General features: G+C 45.8%; 10 non-coding genes and 1 pseudogene across 10 annotated transcripts; all 11 read left to right on the top strand.

The window, feature by feature from the left end:
- Positions 1-456: 456 nt before the first annotated feature.
- On the top strand, positions 457-647 carry LOC141189402 (U2 spliceosomal RNA). The gene has a single exon (XR_012263463.1). It is a non-coding gene; the product is annotated as a U2 spliceosomal RNA (small nuclear RNA).
- Positions 648-1,768: 1,121 nt separating this feature from the next.
- Positions 1,769-1,884, top strand: LOC141186152 (U2 spliceosomal RNA; annotated as a pseudogene).
- A 524-nt stretch (positions 1,885-2,408) lies between these two features.
- Positions 2,409-2,591, top strand: LOC141185667 (U2 spliceosomal RNA). The gene has a single exon (XR_012260306.1). It is a non-coding gene; the product is annotated as a U2 spliceosomal RNA (small nuclear RNA).
- A 1,122-nt stretch (positions 2,592-3,713) lies between these two features.
- On the top strand, positions 3,714-3,904 carry LOC141189401 (U2 spliceosomal RNA). Its single transcript, XR_012263462.1, has one exon. It is a non-coding gene; the product is annotated as a U2 spliceosomal RNA (small nuclear RNA).
- A 1,119-nt stretch (positions 3,905-5,023) lies between these two features.
- LOC141184775 (U2 spliceosomal RNA) lies at positions 5,024-5,214 on the top strand. Its single transcript, XR_012259498.1, has one exon. It is a non-coding gene; the product is annotated as a U2 spliceosomal RNA (small nuclear RNA).
- Positions 5,215-6,334: 1,120 nt separating this feature from the next.
- Positions 6,335-6,525, top strand: LOC141189400 (U2 spliceosomal RNA). Its single transcript, XR_012263461.1, has one exon. It is a non-coding gene; the product is annotated as a U2 spliceosomal RNA (small nuclear RNA).
- A 1,121-nt stretch (positions 6,526-7,646) lies between these two features.
- LOC141191140 (U2 spliceosomal RNA) lies at positions 7,647-7,837 on the top strand. The gene has a single exon (XR_012265142.1). It is a non-coding gene; the product is annotated as a U2 spliceosomal RNA (small nuclear RNA).
- A 1,114-nt stretch (positions 7,838-8,951) lies between these two features.
- LOC141184774 (U2 spliceosomal RNA) lies at positions 8,952-9,142 on the top strand. The gene has a single exon (XR_012259497.1). It is a non-coding gene; the product is annotated as a U2 spliceosomal RNA (small nuclear RNA).
- Positions 9,143-10,266: 1,124 nt separating this feature from the next.
- On the top strand, positions 10,267-10,457 carry LOC141189399 (U2 spliceosomal RNA). Its single transcript, XR_012263460.1, has one exon. It is a non-coding gene; the product is annotated as a U2 spliceosomal RNA (small nuclear RNA).
- Positions 10,458-11,583: 1,126 nt separating this feature from the next.
- LOC141189398 (U2 spliceosomal RNA) lies at positions 11,584-11,774 on the top strand. Its single transcript, XR_012263459.1, has one exon. It is a non-coding gene; the product is annotated as a U2 spliceosomal RNA (small nuclear RNA).
- A 1,120-nt stretch (positions 11,775-12,894) lies between these two features.
- Positions 12,895-13,085, top strand: LOC141189397 (U2 spliceosomal RNA). Its single transcript, XR_012263458.1, has one exon. It is a non-coding gene; the product is annotated as a U2 spliceosomal RNA (small nuclear RNA).
- The last annotated feature ends 934 nt before the right edge of the window (positions 13,086-14,019 follow it).

Genomic DNA, 14,019 nt, shown 5'->3' with positions numbered 1-14,019 from the left:
AGTAGACGGAATGTGGCAATGGAACGCTGGCTGCGCGTGTCATAATAGGCTCTGAGCCTTTATATACCTGCGCACAGCAGCAGCCACCTTCAGTCTGCTGCTGGACAGCCAGCAGCAGCAGCAGCAGGAGAGGTAATTAATCAGCAACCCTCCTGCTAAGGGTAGACAGCTGCTCGTTCCACCCCCCTCCCCCCCCGCCTTAATTGGTTCTCCTCCCTTCCAACGGTGTTGAGGCGGGTGGGAACAGCCGGGGGTTGAGGGTACTGTGCTAAAAGAGGTGGAGTTATGCAGATCTAAAACGCGTGGATTGCAGCAGCAGCAAGCCGAAAAGTGCAGGCATGTGAGGGATCTAGAGGTTGACAGCATGTCTTCTTAACGGGAGTCCAGGTGGCCATCTCCACAAATGGACTTTTCAGAATCCTTGGGTGGCACCGTAGTCGGAAACCAATTCTAGTTATCGCTTCTCGGCCTTTTGGCTAAGATCAAGTGTAGTATCTGTTCTTATCAGTTTAATATCTGATACGTCCCCTATCTGGGGACCATATATTAAATGGATTTTTAGAACAGGGAGATGGAAAAAGAGCTTGCTCTGTCCACTCCACGCATTGACCTGGTATTGCAGTATCTCCAGGACCGGTGCACCCCTTCTTTAATGCAGTTTCTAAAATCAGAAAGAATTGAATTCAATGCTTTTTGTTCATTTTGCTTGTTTGTCGGATTTTGGGATGGACTCTTTGGCTTTGCTTTTCTTCTCCTCATTGGATTTTTCATGTTAAAAGTTGCAGAAGCCAGATGACAAGCTCATTTTGGTTCAACTTCAGCAACTGTGCATTGCATTGCCATGTAATGTAATGTAATGCAATGCTATCTATCTAGCTCTCCCTCTATACTTCCTTTTGGATAAACAGACATATTAGGCAAGCATTTTGGAGCTTTCACCTAAATAACTACAGGTGGTGAGATAAGCTGCACAATATAATTGACCTTTCAGTATATTGTTGCACACACACCATCTATTTAGCAAATGCCCTTGTTATCAACAGCAGCCTTTTAAACTCACCTGAGCTAACAGGTATGTGAGCTGGTTACTCTGCTGCGCTTAAAATTTCTTTTTTGGTTTGCTACAATGCCTTTTCTGAAACGTTGTCTCCCTCTGCTGGAACACTGACTTCTTTCATTTAATGCCTGCAGACTATAAAAGAGAAACCAACCCAAAAAGTTTGGTTGATTAGTCTGTGGCATTCTTTTAAACTGTTGCTTATGGCGGTCTCTGTGAGCTTCTCAGTGACATTCAGCCATCCAGGTATCCCGCCTGCAGTAGACGGAATGTGGCAATGGAACGCTGGCTGCGCGTGTCATAATAGGCTCTGAGCCTTTATATACCTGCGCACAGCAGCAGCCACCTTCAGTCTGCTGCTGGACAGCCAGCAGCAGCAGCAGCAGGAGAGGTAATTAATCAGCAACCCTCCTGCTAAGGGTAGACAGCTGCTCGTTCCACCCCCCCCCCCGCCTTAATTGGTTCTCCTCCCTTCCAACGGTGTTGAGGCGGGTGGGAACAGCCGGGGGTTGAGGGTACTGTGCTAAAAGAGGTGGAGTTATGCAGATCTAAAACGCGTGGATTGCAGCAGCAGCAAGCCGAAAAGTGCAGGCATGTGAGGGATCTAGAGGTTGACAGCATGTCTTCTTAACGGGAGTCCAGGTGGCCATCTCCACAAATGGACTTTTCAGAATCCTTGGGTGGCACCGTAGTCGGAAACCAATTCTGGTTATCGCTTCTCGGCCTTTTGGCTAAGATCAAGTGTAGTATCTTTTGAAAAGGCAGTTTTGTCCTTGGGCTGCCCTAGTAAGTTGATGCATATTACACACTGGTTTGATGCACTTGTTAGTACGCCAGGTGGCTCTTAGAGTTATCTGATGGAAAACATGGCCCTCCAGGATCGAAGTCACTAGGCTGGATAAGTGTGAGGGCTTTGGAGCAATGTGCCTCAGGAGTAGGCGCCCTGGTGGGAGTCCAAGCTTACTGGGACTGGGAACCCCAGAAAGACTTGGCTTCGTAGCACGCCGCACCTTTGCCAATCATACTTTCTGAGCAACCCCCCCTATTCCTGGCCTCCGGGCTAGGAAGGGGAATTTTTATAAACCCGGTCGGAGGTCCGGTCAGCTTTGGGCTGAGAAACCAACACAGGCTCCAGCTCCACTAGGGTGGCAGCCTAGATGGAAGCTGGGAGCACGAAAACAGCTCTTCTCCGGCTTCGGCTAGGGAGAGCATCGGAGATCCCTGACCCTCGCTGTGGCCTTCTGGCTCGGAGGGATGGGGATGGTTTATTGGGGATCCTCTCCTCCGGGAAGGGTCCACATGAATCCTCGCCTCGTGCGCTGTTTTGGTGTGACTTCGGTCACATTTTTCAGTGCCTTGGATGCAGCTTCAATCAAAAAAATCTGTTCTTATCAGTTTAATATCTGATACGTCCCCTATCTGGGGACCATATATTAAATGGATTTTTAGAACAGGGAGATGGAAAAAGAGCTTGCTCTGTCCACTCCACGCATTGACCTGGTATTGCAGTATCTCCAGGACCGGTGCACCCCTTCTTTAATGCAGTTTCTAAAATCAGAAAGAATTGAATTCAATGCTTTTTGTTCATTTTGCTTGTTTGTCGGATTTTGGGATGGACTCTTTGGCTTTGCTTTTCTTCTCCTCATTGGATTTTTCATGTTAAAAGTTGCAGAAGCCAGATGACAAGCTCATTTTGGTTCAACTTCAGCAACTGTGCATTGCATTGCCATGTAATGTAATGTAATGCAATGCTATCTATCTAGCTCTCCCTCTATACTTCCTTTTGGATAAACAGACATATTAGGCAAGCATTTTGGAGCTTTCACCTAAATAACTACAGGTGGTGAGATAAGCTGCACAATATAATTGACCTTTCAGTATATTGTTGCACACACACCATCTATTTAGCAAATGCCCTTGTTATCAACAGCAGCCTTTTAAACTCACCTGAGCTAACAGGTATGTGAGCTGGTTACTCTGCTGCGCTTAAAATTTCTTTTTTGGTTTGCTACAATGCCTTTTGTGAAACGTTGTCTCCCTCTGCTGGAACACTGACTTCTTTCATTTAATGCCTGCAGACTATAAAAGAGAAACCAACCCAAAAAGTTTAGTTGATTAGTCTGTGGCATTCTTTTAAACTGTTGCTTATGGCGGTCTCTGTGAGCTTCTCAGTGACATTCAGCCATCCAGGTATCCCGCCTGCAGTAGACGGAATGTGGCAATGGAACGCTGGCTGCGCGTGTCATAATAGGCTCTGAGCCTTTATATACCTGCGCACAGCAGCAGCCACCTTCAGTCTGCTGCTGGACAGCCAGCAGCAGCAGCAGCAGGAGAGGTAATTAATCAGCAACCCTACTGCTAAGGGTAGACAGCTGCTCGTTCCACCCCCCCCCCCCGCCTTAATTGGTTCTCCTCCCTTCCAACGGTGTTGAGGCGGGTGGGAACAGCCGGGGGTTGAGGGTACTGTGCTAAAAGAGGTGGAGTTATGCAGATCTAAAACGCGTGGATTGCAGCAGCAGCAAGCCGAAAAGTGCAGGCATGTGAGGGATCTAGAGGTTGACAGCATGTCTTCTTAACGGGAGTCCAGGTGGCCATCTCCACAAATGGACTTTTCAGAATCCTTGGGTGGCACCGTAGTCGGAAACCAATTCTGGTTATCGCTTCTCGGCCTTTTGGCTAAGATCAAGTGTAGTATCTGTTCTTATCAGTTTAATATCTGATACGTCCCCTATCTGGGGACCATATATTAAATGGATTTTTAGAACAGGGAGATGGAAAAAGAGCTTGCTCTGTCCACTCCACGCATTGACCTGGTATTGCAGTATCTCCAGGACCGGTGCACCCCTTCTTTAATGCAGTTTCTAAAATCAGAAAGAATTGAATTCAATGCTTTTTGTTCATTTTGCTTGTTTGTCGGATTTTGGGATGGACTCTTTGGCTTTGCTTTTCTTCTCCTCATTGGATTTTTCATGTTAAAAGTTGCAGAAGCCAGATGACAAGCTCATTTTGGTTCAACTTCAGCAACTGTGCATTGCATTGCCATGTAATGTAATGTAATGCAATGCTATCTATCTAGCTCTCCCTCTATACTTCCTTTTGGATAAACAGACATATTAGGCAAGCATTTTGGAGCTTTCACCTAAATAACTACAGGTGGTGAGATAAGCTGCACAATATAATTGACCTTTCAGCATATTGTTGCACACACACCATCTATTTAGCAAATGCCCTTGTTATCAACAGCAGCCTTTTAAACTCACCTGAGCTAACAGGTATGTGAGCTGGTTACTCTGCTGCGCTTAAAATTTCTTTTTTGGTTTGCTACAATGCCTTTTCTGAAACGTTGTCTCCCTCTGCTGGAACACTGACTTCTTTCATTTAATGCCTGCAGACTATAAAAGAGAAACCAACCCAAAAAGTTTGGTTGATTAGTCTGTGGCATTCTTTTAAACTGTTGCTTATGGCGGTCTCTGTGAGCTTCTCAGTGACATTCAGCCATCCAGGTATCCCGCCTGCAGTAGACGGAATGTGGCAATGGAACGCTGGCTGCGCGTGCCATAATAGGCTCTGAGCCTTTATATACCTGCGCACAGCAGCAGCCACCTTCAGTCTGCTGCTGGACAGCCAGCAGCAGCAGCAGCAGGAGAGTTAATTAATCAGCAACCCTCCTGCTAAGGGTAGACAGCTGCTCTTTCCACCCCCCCCCGCCTTAATTGGTTCTCCTCCCTTCCAACGGTGTTGAGGCGGGTGGGAACAGCCGGGGGTTGAGGGTACTGTGCTAAAAGAGGTGGAGTTATGCAGATCTAAAACGCGTGGATTGCAGCAGCAGCAAGCCGAAAAGTGCAGGCATGTGAGGGATCTAGAGGTTGACAGCATGTCTTCTTAACGGGAGTCCAGGTGGCCATCTCCACAAATGGACTTTTCAGAATCCTTGGGTGGCACCGTAGTCGGAAACCAATTCTGGTTATCGCTTCTCGGCCTTTTGGCTAAGATCAAGTGTAATATCTGTTCTTATCAGTTTAATATCTGATACGTCCCCTATCTGGGGACCATATATTAAATGGATTTTTAGAACAGGGAGATGGAAAAAGAGCTTGCTCTGTCCACTCCACGCATTGACCTGGTATTGCAGTATCTCCAGGACCGGTGCACCCCTTCTTTAATGCAGTTTCTAAAATCAGAAAGAATTGAATTCAATGCTTTTTGTTCATTTTGCTTGTTTGTCGGATTTTGGGATGGACTCTTTGGCTTTGCTTTTCTTCTCCTCATTGGATTTTTCATGTTAAAAGTTGCAGAAGCCAGATGACAAGCTCATTTTGGTTCAACTTCAGCAACTGTGCATTGCATTGCCATGTAATGTAATGTAATGCAATGCTATCTATCTAGCTCTCCCTCTATACTTCCTTTTGGATAAACAGACATATTAGGCAAGCATTTTGGAGCTTTCACCTAAATAACTACAGGTGGTGAGATAAGCTGCACAATATAATTGACCTTTCAGTATATTGTTGCACACACACCATCTATTTAGCAAATGCCCTTGTTATCAACAGCAGCCTTTTAAACTCACCTGAGCTAACAGGTATGTGAGCTGGTTACTCTGCTGCGCTTAAAATTTCTTTTTTGGTTTGCTACAATGCCTTTTCTGAAACGTTGTCTCCCTCTGCTGGAACACTGACTTCTTTCATTTAATGCCTGCAGACTATAAAAGAGAAACCAACCCAAAAAGTTTGGTTGATTAGTCTGTGGCATTCTTTTAAACTGTTGCTTATGGCGGTCTCTGTGAGCTTCTCAGTGACATTCAGCCATCCAGGTATCCCGCCTGCAGTAGACGGAATGTGGCAATGGAACGCTGGCTGCGCGTGTCATAATAGGCTCTGAGCCTTTATATACCTGCGCACAGCAGCAGCCACCTTCAGTCTGCTGCTGGACAGCCAGCAGCAGCAGCAGCAGGAGAGGTAATTAATCAGCAACCCTCCTGCTAAGGGTAGACAGCTGCTCGTTCCACCCCCCCCCCGCCTTAATTGGTTCTCCTCCCTTCCAACGGTGTTGAGGCGGGTGGGAACAGCCGGGGGTTGAGGGTACTGTGCTAAAAGAGGTGGAGTTATGCAGATCTAAAACGCGTGGATTGCAGCAGCAGCAAGCCGAAAAGTGCAGGCATGTGAGGGATCTAGAGGTTGACAGCATGTCTTCTTAACGGGAGTCCAGGTGGCCATCTCCACAAATGGACTTTTCAGAATCCTTGGGTGGCACCGTAGTCGGAAACCAATTCTGGTTATCGCTTCTCGGCCTTTTGGCTAAGATCAAGTGTAGTATCTGTTCTTATCAGTTTAATATCTGATACGTCCCCTATCTGGGGACCATATATTAAATGGATTTTTAGAACAGGGAGATGGAAAAAGAGCTTGCTCTGTCCACTCCACGCATTGACCTGGTATTGCAGTATCTCCAGGACCGGTGCACCCCTTCTTTAATGCAGTTTCTAAAATCAGAAAGAATTGAATTCAATGCTTTTTGTTCATTTTGCTTGTTTGTCGGATTTTGGGATGGACTCTTTGGCTTTGCTTTTCTTCTCCTCATTGGATTTTTCATGTTAAAAGTTGCAGAAGCCAGATGACAAGCTCATTTTGGTTCAACTTCAGCAACTGTGCATTGCATTGCCATGTAATGTAATGTAATGCAATGCTATCTATCTAGCTCTCCCTCTATACTTCCTTTTGGATAAACAGACATATTAGGCAAGCATTTTGGAGCTTTCACCTAAATAGCTACAGGTGGTGAGATAAGCTGCACAATATAATTGACCTTTCAGTATATTGTTGCACACACACCATCTATTTAGCAAATGCCCTTGTTATCAACAGCAGCCTTTTAAACTCACCTGAGCTAACAGGTATGTGAGCTGGTTACTCTGCTGCGCTTAAAATTTCTTTTTTGGTTTGCTACAATGCCTTTTCTGAAACGTTGTCTCCCTCTGCTGGAACACTGACTTCTTTCATTTAATGCCTGCAGACTATAAAAGAGAAACCAACCCAAAAAGTTTGGTTGATTAGTCTGTGGCATTCTTTTAAACTGTTGCTTATGGCGGTCTCTGTGAGCTTCTCAGTGACATTCAGCCATCCAGGTATCCCGCCTGCAGTAGACGGAATGTGGCAATGGAACGCTGGCTGCGCGTGTCATAATAGGCTCTGAGCCTTTATATACCTGCGCACAGCAGCAGCCACCTTCAGTCTGCTGCTGGACAGCCAGCAGCAGCAGCAGCAGGAGAGGTAATTAATCAGCAACCCTCCTGCTAAGGGTAGACAGCTGCTCGTTCCACCCCCCCCCCCGCCTTAATTGGTTCTCCTCCCTTCCAACGGTGTTGAGGCGGGTGGGAACAGCCGGGGGTTGAGGGTACTGTGCTAAAAGAGGTGGAGTTATGCAGATCTAAAACGCGTGGATTGCAGCAGCAGCAAGCCGAAAAGTGCAGGCATGTGAGGGATCTAGAGGTTGACAGCATGTCTTCTTAACGGGAGTCCAGGTGGCCATCTCCACAAATGGACTTTTCAGAATCCTTGGGTGGCACCGTAGTCGGAAACCAATTCTGGTTATCGCTTCTCGGCCTTTTGGCTAAGATCAAGTGTAGTATCTGTTCTTATCAGTTTAATATCTGATACGTCCCCTATCTGGGGACCATATATTAAATAAATTTTTAGAACAGGGAGATGGAAAAAGAGCTTGCTCTGTCCACTCCACGCATTGACCTGGTATTGCAGTATCTCCAGGACCGGTGCACCCCTTCTTTAATGCAGTTTCTAAAATCAGAAAGAATTGAATTCAATGCTTTTTGTTCATTTTGCTTGTTTGTCGGATTTTGGGATGGACTCTTTGGCTTTGCTTTTCTTCTCCTCATTGGATTTTTCATGTTAAAAGTTGCAGAAGCCAGATGACAAGCTCATTTTGGTTCAACTTCAGCAACTGTGCATTGCATTGCCATGTAATGTAATGCAATGCTATCTATCTAGCTCTCCCTCTATACTTCCTTTTGGATAAACAGACATATTAGGCAAGCATTTTGGAGCTTTCACCTAAATAACTACAGGTGGTGAGATAAGCTGCACAATATAATTGACCTTTCAGTATATTGTTGCACACACACCATCTATTTAGCAAATGCCCTTGTTATCAACAGCAGCCTTTTAAACTCACCTGAGCTAACAGGTATGTGAGCTGGTTACTCTGCTGCGCTTAAAATTTCTTTTTTGGTTTGCTACAATGCCTTTTCTGAAACGTTGTCTCCCTCTGCTGGAACACTGACTTCTTTCATTTAATGCCTGCAGACTATAAAAGAGAAACCAACCCAAAAAGTTTGGTTGATTAGTCTGTGGCATTCTTTTAAACTGTTGCTTATGGCGGTCTCTGTGAGCTTCTCAGTGACATTCAGCCATCCAGGTATCCCGCCTGCAGTAGACGGAATGTGGCAATGGAACGCTGGCTGCGCGTGTCATAATAGGCTCTGAGCCTTTATATACCTGCGCACAGCAGCAGCCACCTTCAGTCTGCTGCTGGACAGCCAGCAGCAGCAGCAGCAGGAGAGGTAATTAATCAGCAACCCTCCTGCTAAGGGTAGACAGCTGCTCGTTCCACCCCCCCCCGCCTTAATTGGTTCTCCTCCCTTCCAACGGTGTTGAGGCGGGTGGGAACAGCCGGGGGTTGAGGGTACTGTGCTAAAAGAGGTGGAGTTATGCAGATCTAAAACGCGTGGATTGCAGCAGCAGCAAGCCGAAAAGTGCAGGCATGTGAGGGATCTAGAGGTTGACAGCATGTCTTCTTAACGGGAGTCCAGGTGGCCATCTCCACAAATGGACTTTTCAGAATCCTTGGGTGGCACCGTAGTCGGAAACCAATTCTGGTTATCGCTTCTCGGCCTTTTGGCTAAGATCAAGTGTAATATCTGTTCTTATCAGTTTAATATCTGATACGTCCCCTATCTGGGGACCATATATTAAATGGATTTTTAGAACAGGGAGATGGAAAAAGAGCTTGCTCTGTCCACTCCACGCATTGACCTGGTATTGCAGTATCTCCAGGACCGGTGCACCCCTTCTTTAATGCAGTTTCTAAAATCAGAAAGAATTGAATTCAATGCTTTTTGTTCATTTTGCTTGTTTGTCGGATTTTGGGATGGACTCTTTGGCTTTGCTTTTCTTCTCCTCATTGGATTTTTCATGTTAAAAGTTGCAGAAGCCAGATGACAAGCTCATTTTGGTTCAACTTCAGCAACTGTGCATTGCATTGCCATGTAATGTAATGTAATGCAATGCTATCTATCTAGCTCTCCCTCTATACTTCCTTTTGGATAAACAGACATATTAGGCAAGCATTTTGGAGCTTTCACCTAAATAACTACAGGTGGTGAGATAAGCTGCACAATATAATTGACCTTTCAGTATATTGTTGCACACACACCATCTATTTAGCAAATGCCCTTGTTATCAACAGCAGCCTTTTAAACTCACCTGAGCTAACAGGTATGTGAGCTGGTTACTCTGCTGCGCTTAAAATTTCTTTTTTGGTTTGCTACAATGCCTTTTCTGAAACGTTATCTCCCTCTGCTGGAACACTGACTTCTTTCATTTAATGCCTGCAGACTATAAAAGAGAAACCAACCCAAAAAGTTTGGTTGATTAGTCTGTGGCATTCTTTTAAACTGTTGCTTATGGCGGTCTCTGTGAGCTTCTCAGTGACATTCAGCCATCCAGGTATCCCGCCTGCAGTAGACGGAATGTGGCAATGGAACGCTGGCTGCGCGTGTCATAATAGGCTCTGAGCCTTTATATACCTGCGCACAGCAGCAGCCACCTTCAGTCTGCTGCTGGACAGCCAGCAGCAGCAGCAGCAGGAGAGGTAATTAATCAGCAACCCTCCTGCTAAGGGTAGACAGCTGCTCGTTCCACCCCCCCCCCCCCCGCCTTAATTGGTTCTCCTCCCTTCCAACGGTGTTGAGGCGGGTGGGAACAGCCGGGGGTTGAGGGTACTGTGCTAAAAGAGGTGGAGTTATGCAGATCTAAAACGCGTGGATTGCAGCAGCAGCAAGCCGAAAAGTGCAGGCATGTGAGGGATCTAGAGGTTGACAGCATGTCTTCTTAACGGGAGTCCAGGTGGCCATCTCCACAAATGGACTTTTCAGAATCCTTGGGTGGCACCGTAGTCAGAAACCAATTCTGGTTATCGCTTCTCGGCCTTTTGGCTAAGATCAAGTGTAGTATCTGTTCTTATCAGTTTAATATCTGATACGTCCCCTATCTGGGGACCATATATTAAATGGATTTTTAGAACAGGGAGATGGAAAAAGAGCTTGCTCTGTCCACTCCACGCATTGACCTGGTATTGCAGTATCTCCAGGACCGGTGCACCCCTTCTTTAATGCAGTTTCTAAAATCAGAAAGAATTGAATTCAATGCTTTTTGTTCATTTTGCTTGTTTGTCGGATTTTGGGATGGACTCTTTGGCTTTGCTTTTCTTCTCCTCATTGGATTTTTCATGTTAAAAGTTGCAGAAGCCAGATGACAAGCTCATTTTGGTTCAACTTCAGCAACTGTGCATTGCATTGCCATGTAATGTAATGTAATGCAATGCTATCTATCTAGCTCTCCCTCTATACTTCCTTTTGGATAAACAGACATATTAGGCAAGCATTTTGGAGCTTTCACCTAAATAACTACAGGTGGTGAGATAAGCTGCACAATATAATTGACCTTTCAGTATATTGTTGCACACACACCATCTATTTAGCAAATGCCCTTGTTATCAACAGCAGCCTTTTAAACTCACCTGAGCTAACAGGTATGTGAGCTGGTTACTCTGCTGCGCTTAAAATTTCTTTTTTGGTTTGCTACAATGCCTTTTCTGAAACGTTGTCTCCCTCTGCTGGAACACTGACTTCTTTCATTTAATGCCTGCAGACTATAAAAGAGAAACCAACCCAAAAAGTTTGGTTGATTAGTCTGTGGCATTCTTTTAAACTGTTGCTTATGACGGTCTCTGTGAGCTTCTCAGTGACATTCAGCCATCCAGGTATCCCGCCTGCAGTAGACGGAATGTGGCAATGGAACGCTGGCTGCGCGTGTCATAATAGGCTCTGAGCCTTTATATACCTGCGCACAGCAGCAGCCACCTTCAGTCTGCTGCTGGACAGCCAGCAGCAGCAGCAGCAGGAGAGGTAATTAATCAGCAACCCTCCTGCTAAGGGTAGACAGCTGCTCGTTCCACCCCCCCCCCTCCCCCGCCTTAATTGGTTCTCCTCCCTTCCAACGGTGTTGAGGCGGGTGGGAACAGCCGGGGGTTGAGGGTACTGTGCTAAAAGAGGTGGAGTTATGCAGATCTAAAACGCGTGGATTGCAGCAGCAGCAAGCCGAAAAGTGCAGGCATGTGAGGGATCTAGAGGTTGACAGCATGTCTTCTTAACGGGAGTCCAGGTGGCCATCTCCACAAATGGACTTTTCAGAATCCTTGGGTGGCACCGTAGTCAGAAACCAATTCTGGTTATCGCTTCTCGGCCTTTTGGCTAAGATCAAGTGTAGTATCTGTTCTTATCAGTTTAATATCTGATACGTCCCCTATCTGGGGACCATATATTAAATGGATTTTTAGAACAGGGAGATGGAAAAAGAGCTTGCTCTGTCCACTCCACGCATTGACCTGGTATTGCAGTATCTCCAGGACCGGTGCACCCCTTCTTTAATGCAGTTTCTAAAATCAGAAAGAATTGAATTCAATGCTTTTTGTTCATTTTGCTTGTTTGTCGGATTTTGGGATGGACTCTTTGGCTTTGCTTTTCTTCTCCTCATTGGATTTTTCATGTTAAAAGTTGCAGAAGCCAGATGACAAGCTCATTTTGGTTCAACTTCAGCAACTGTGCATTGCATTGCCATGTAATGTAATGTAATGCAATGCTATCTATCTAGCTCTCCCTCTATACTTCCTTTTGGATAAACAGACATATTAGGCAAGCATTTTGGAGCTTTCACCTAAATAACTACAGGTGGTGAGATAAGCTGCACAATATAATTGACCTTTCAGTATATTGTTGCACACACACCATCTATTTAGCAAATGCCCTTGTTATCAACAGCAGCCTTTTAAACTCACCTGAGCTAACAGGTATGTGAGCTGGTTACTCTGCTGCGCTTAAAATTTCTTTTTTGGTTTGCTACAATGCCTTTTCTGAAACGTTGTCTCCCTCTGCTGGAACACTGACTTCTTTCATTTAATGCCTGCAGACTATAAAAGAGAAACCAACCCAAAAAGTTTGGTTGATTAGTCTGTGGCATTCTTTTAAACTGTTGCTTATGGCGGTCTCTGTGAGCTTCTCAGTGACATTCAGCCATCCAGGTATCCCGCCTGCAGTAGACGGAATGTGGCAATGGAACGCTGGCTGCGCGTGTCATAATAGGCTCTGAGCCTTTATATACCTGCGCACAGCAGCAGCCACCTTCAGTCTGCTGCTGGACAGCCAGCAGCAGCAGCAGCAGGAGAGGTAATTAATCAGCAACCCTCCTGCTAAGGGTAGACAGCTGCTCGTTCCACCCCCCCCCCGCCTTAATTGGTTCTCCTCCCTTCCAACGGTGTTGAGGCGGGTGGGAACAGCCGGGGGTTGAGGGTACTGTGCTAAAAGAGGTGGAGTTATGCAGATCTAAAACGCGTGGATTGCAGCAGCAGCAAGCCGAAAAGTGCAGGCATGTGAGGGATCTAGAGGTTGACAGCATGTCTTCTTAACAGGAGTCCAGGTGGCCATCTCCACAAATGGACTTTTCAGAATCCTTGGGTGGCACCGTAGTCGGAAACCAACTCTGGTTATCGCTTCTCGGCCTTTTGGCTAAGATCAAGTGTAGTATCTGTTCTTATCAGTTTAATATCTGATACGTCCCCTATCTGGGGACCATATATTAAATGGATTTTTAGAACAGGGAGATGGAAAAAGAGCTTGCTCTGTCCACTCCACGCATTGACCTGGTATTGCAGTATCTCCAGGACCGGTGCACCCCTTCTTTAATGCAGTTTCTAAAATCAGAAAGAATTGAATTCAATGCTTTTTGTTCATTTTGCTTGTTTGTCGGATTTTGGGATGGACTCTTTGGCTTTGCTTTTCTTCTCCTCATTGGATTTTTCATGTTAAAAGTTGCAGAAGCCAGATGACAAGCTCATTTTGGTTCAACTTCAGCAACTGTGCATTGCATTGCCATGTAATGTAATGTAATGCAATGCTATCTATCTAGCTCTCCCTCTATACTTCCTTTTGGATAAACAGACATATTAGGCAAGCATTTTGGAGCTTTCACCTAAATAACTACAGGTGGTGAGATAAGCTGCACAATATAATTGACCTTTCAGTATATTGTTGCACACACACCATCTATTTAGCAAATGCCCTTGTTATCAACAGCAGCCTTTTAAACTCACCTGAGCTAACAGGTATGTGAGCTGGTTACTCTGCTGCGCTTAAAATTTCTTTTTTGGTTTGCTAGAATGCCTTTTCTGAAACGTTGTCTCCCTCTGCTGGAACACTGACTTCTTTCATTTAATGCCTGCAGACTATAAAAGAGAAACCAACCCAAAAAGTTTGGTTGATTAGTCTGTGGCATTCTTTTAAACTGTTGCTTATGGCGGTCTCTGTGAGCTTCTCAGTGACATTCAGCCATCCAGGTATCCCGCCTGCAGTAGACGGAATGTGGCAATGGAACGCTGGCTGCGCGTGTCATAATAGGCTCTGAGCTTTTATATACCTGCGCACAGCAGCAGCCACCTTCAGTCTGCTGCTGGACAGCCAGCAGCAGCAGCAGCAGGAGAGGTAATTAATCAGCAACCCTCCTGCTAAGGGTAGACAGCTGCTCGTTCCACCCCCCCCCCGCCTTAATTGGTTCTCCTCCCTTCCAACGGTGTTGAGGCGGGTGGGAACAGCCGGGGGTTGAGGGTACTGTGCT

The sequence above is a fragment of the Phyllobates terribilis genome, unplaced genomic scaffold, assembly GCF_046119375.1.
Source record: "Phyllobates terribilis strain yellow unplaced genomic scaffold, ASM4611937v1 Scaffold_40__1_contigs__length_11209783, whole genome shotgun sequence".
NCBI classification, from domain to species: domain Eukaryota; kingdom Metazoa; phylum Chordata; class Amphibia; order Anura; family Dendrobatidae; genus Phyllobates; species Phyllobates terribilis.
The sequence above is the reverse complement of the archived record's forward strand: the minus strand, read 5'-3'. Positions and strand labels throughout refer to the sequence as shown.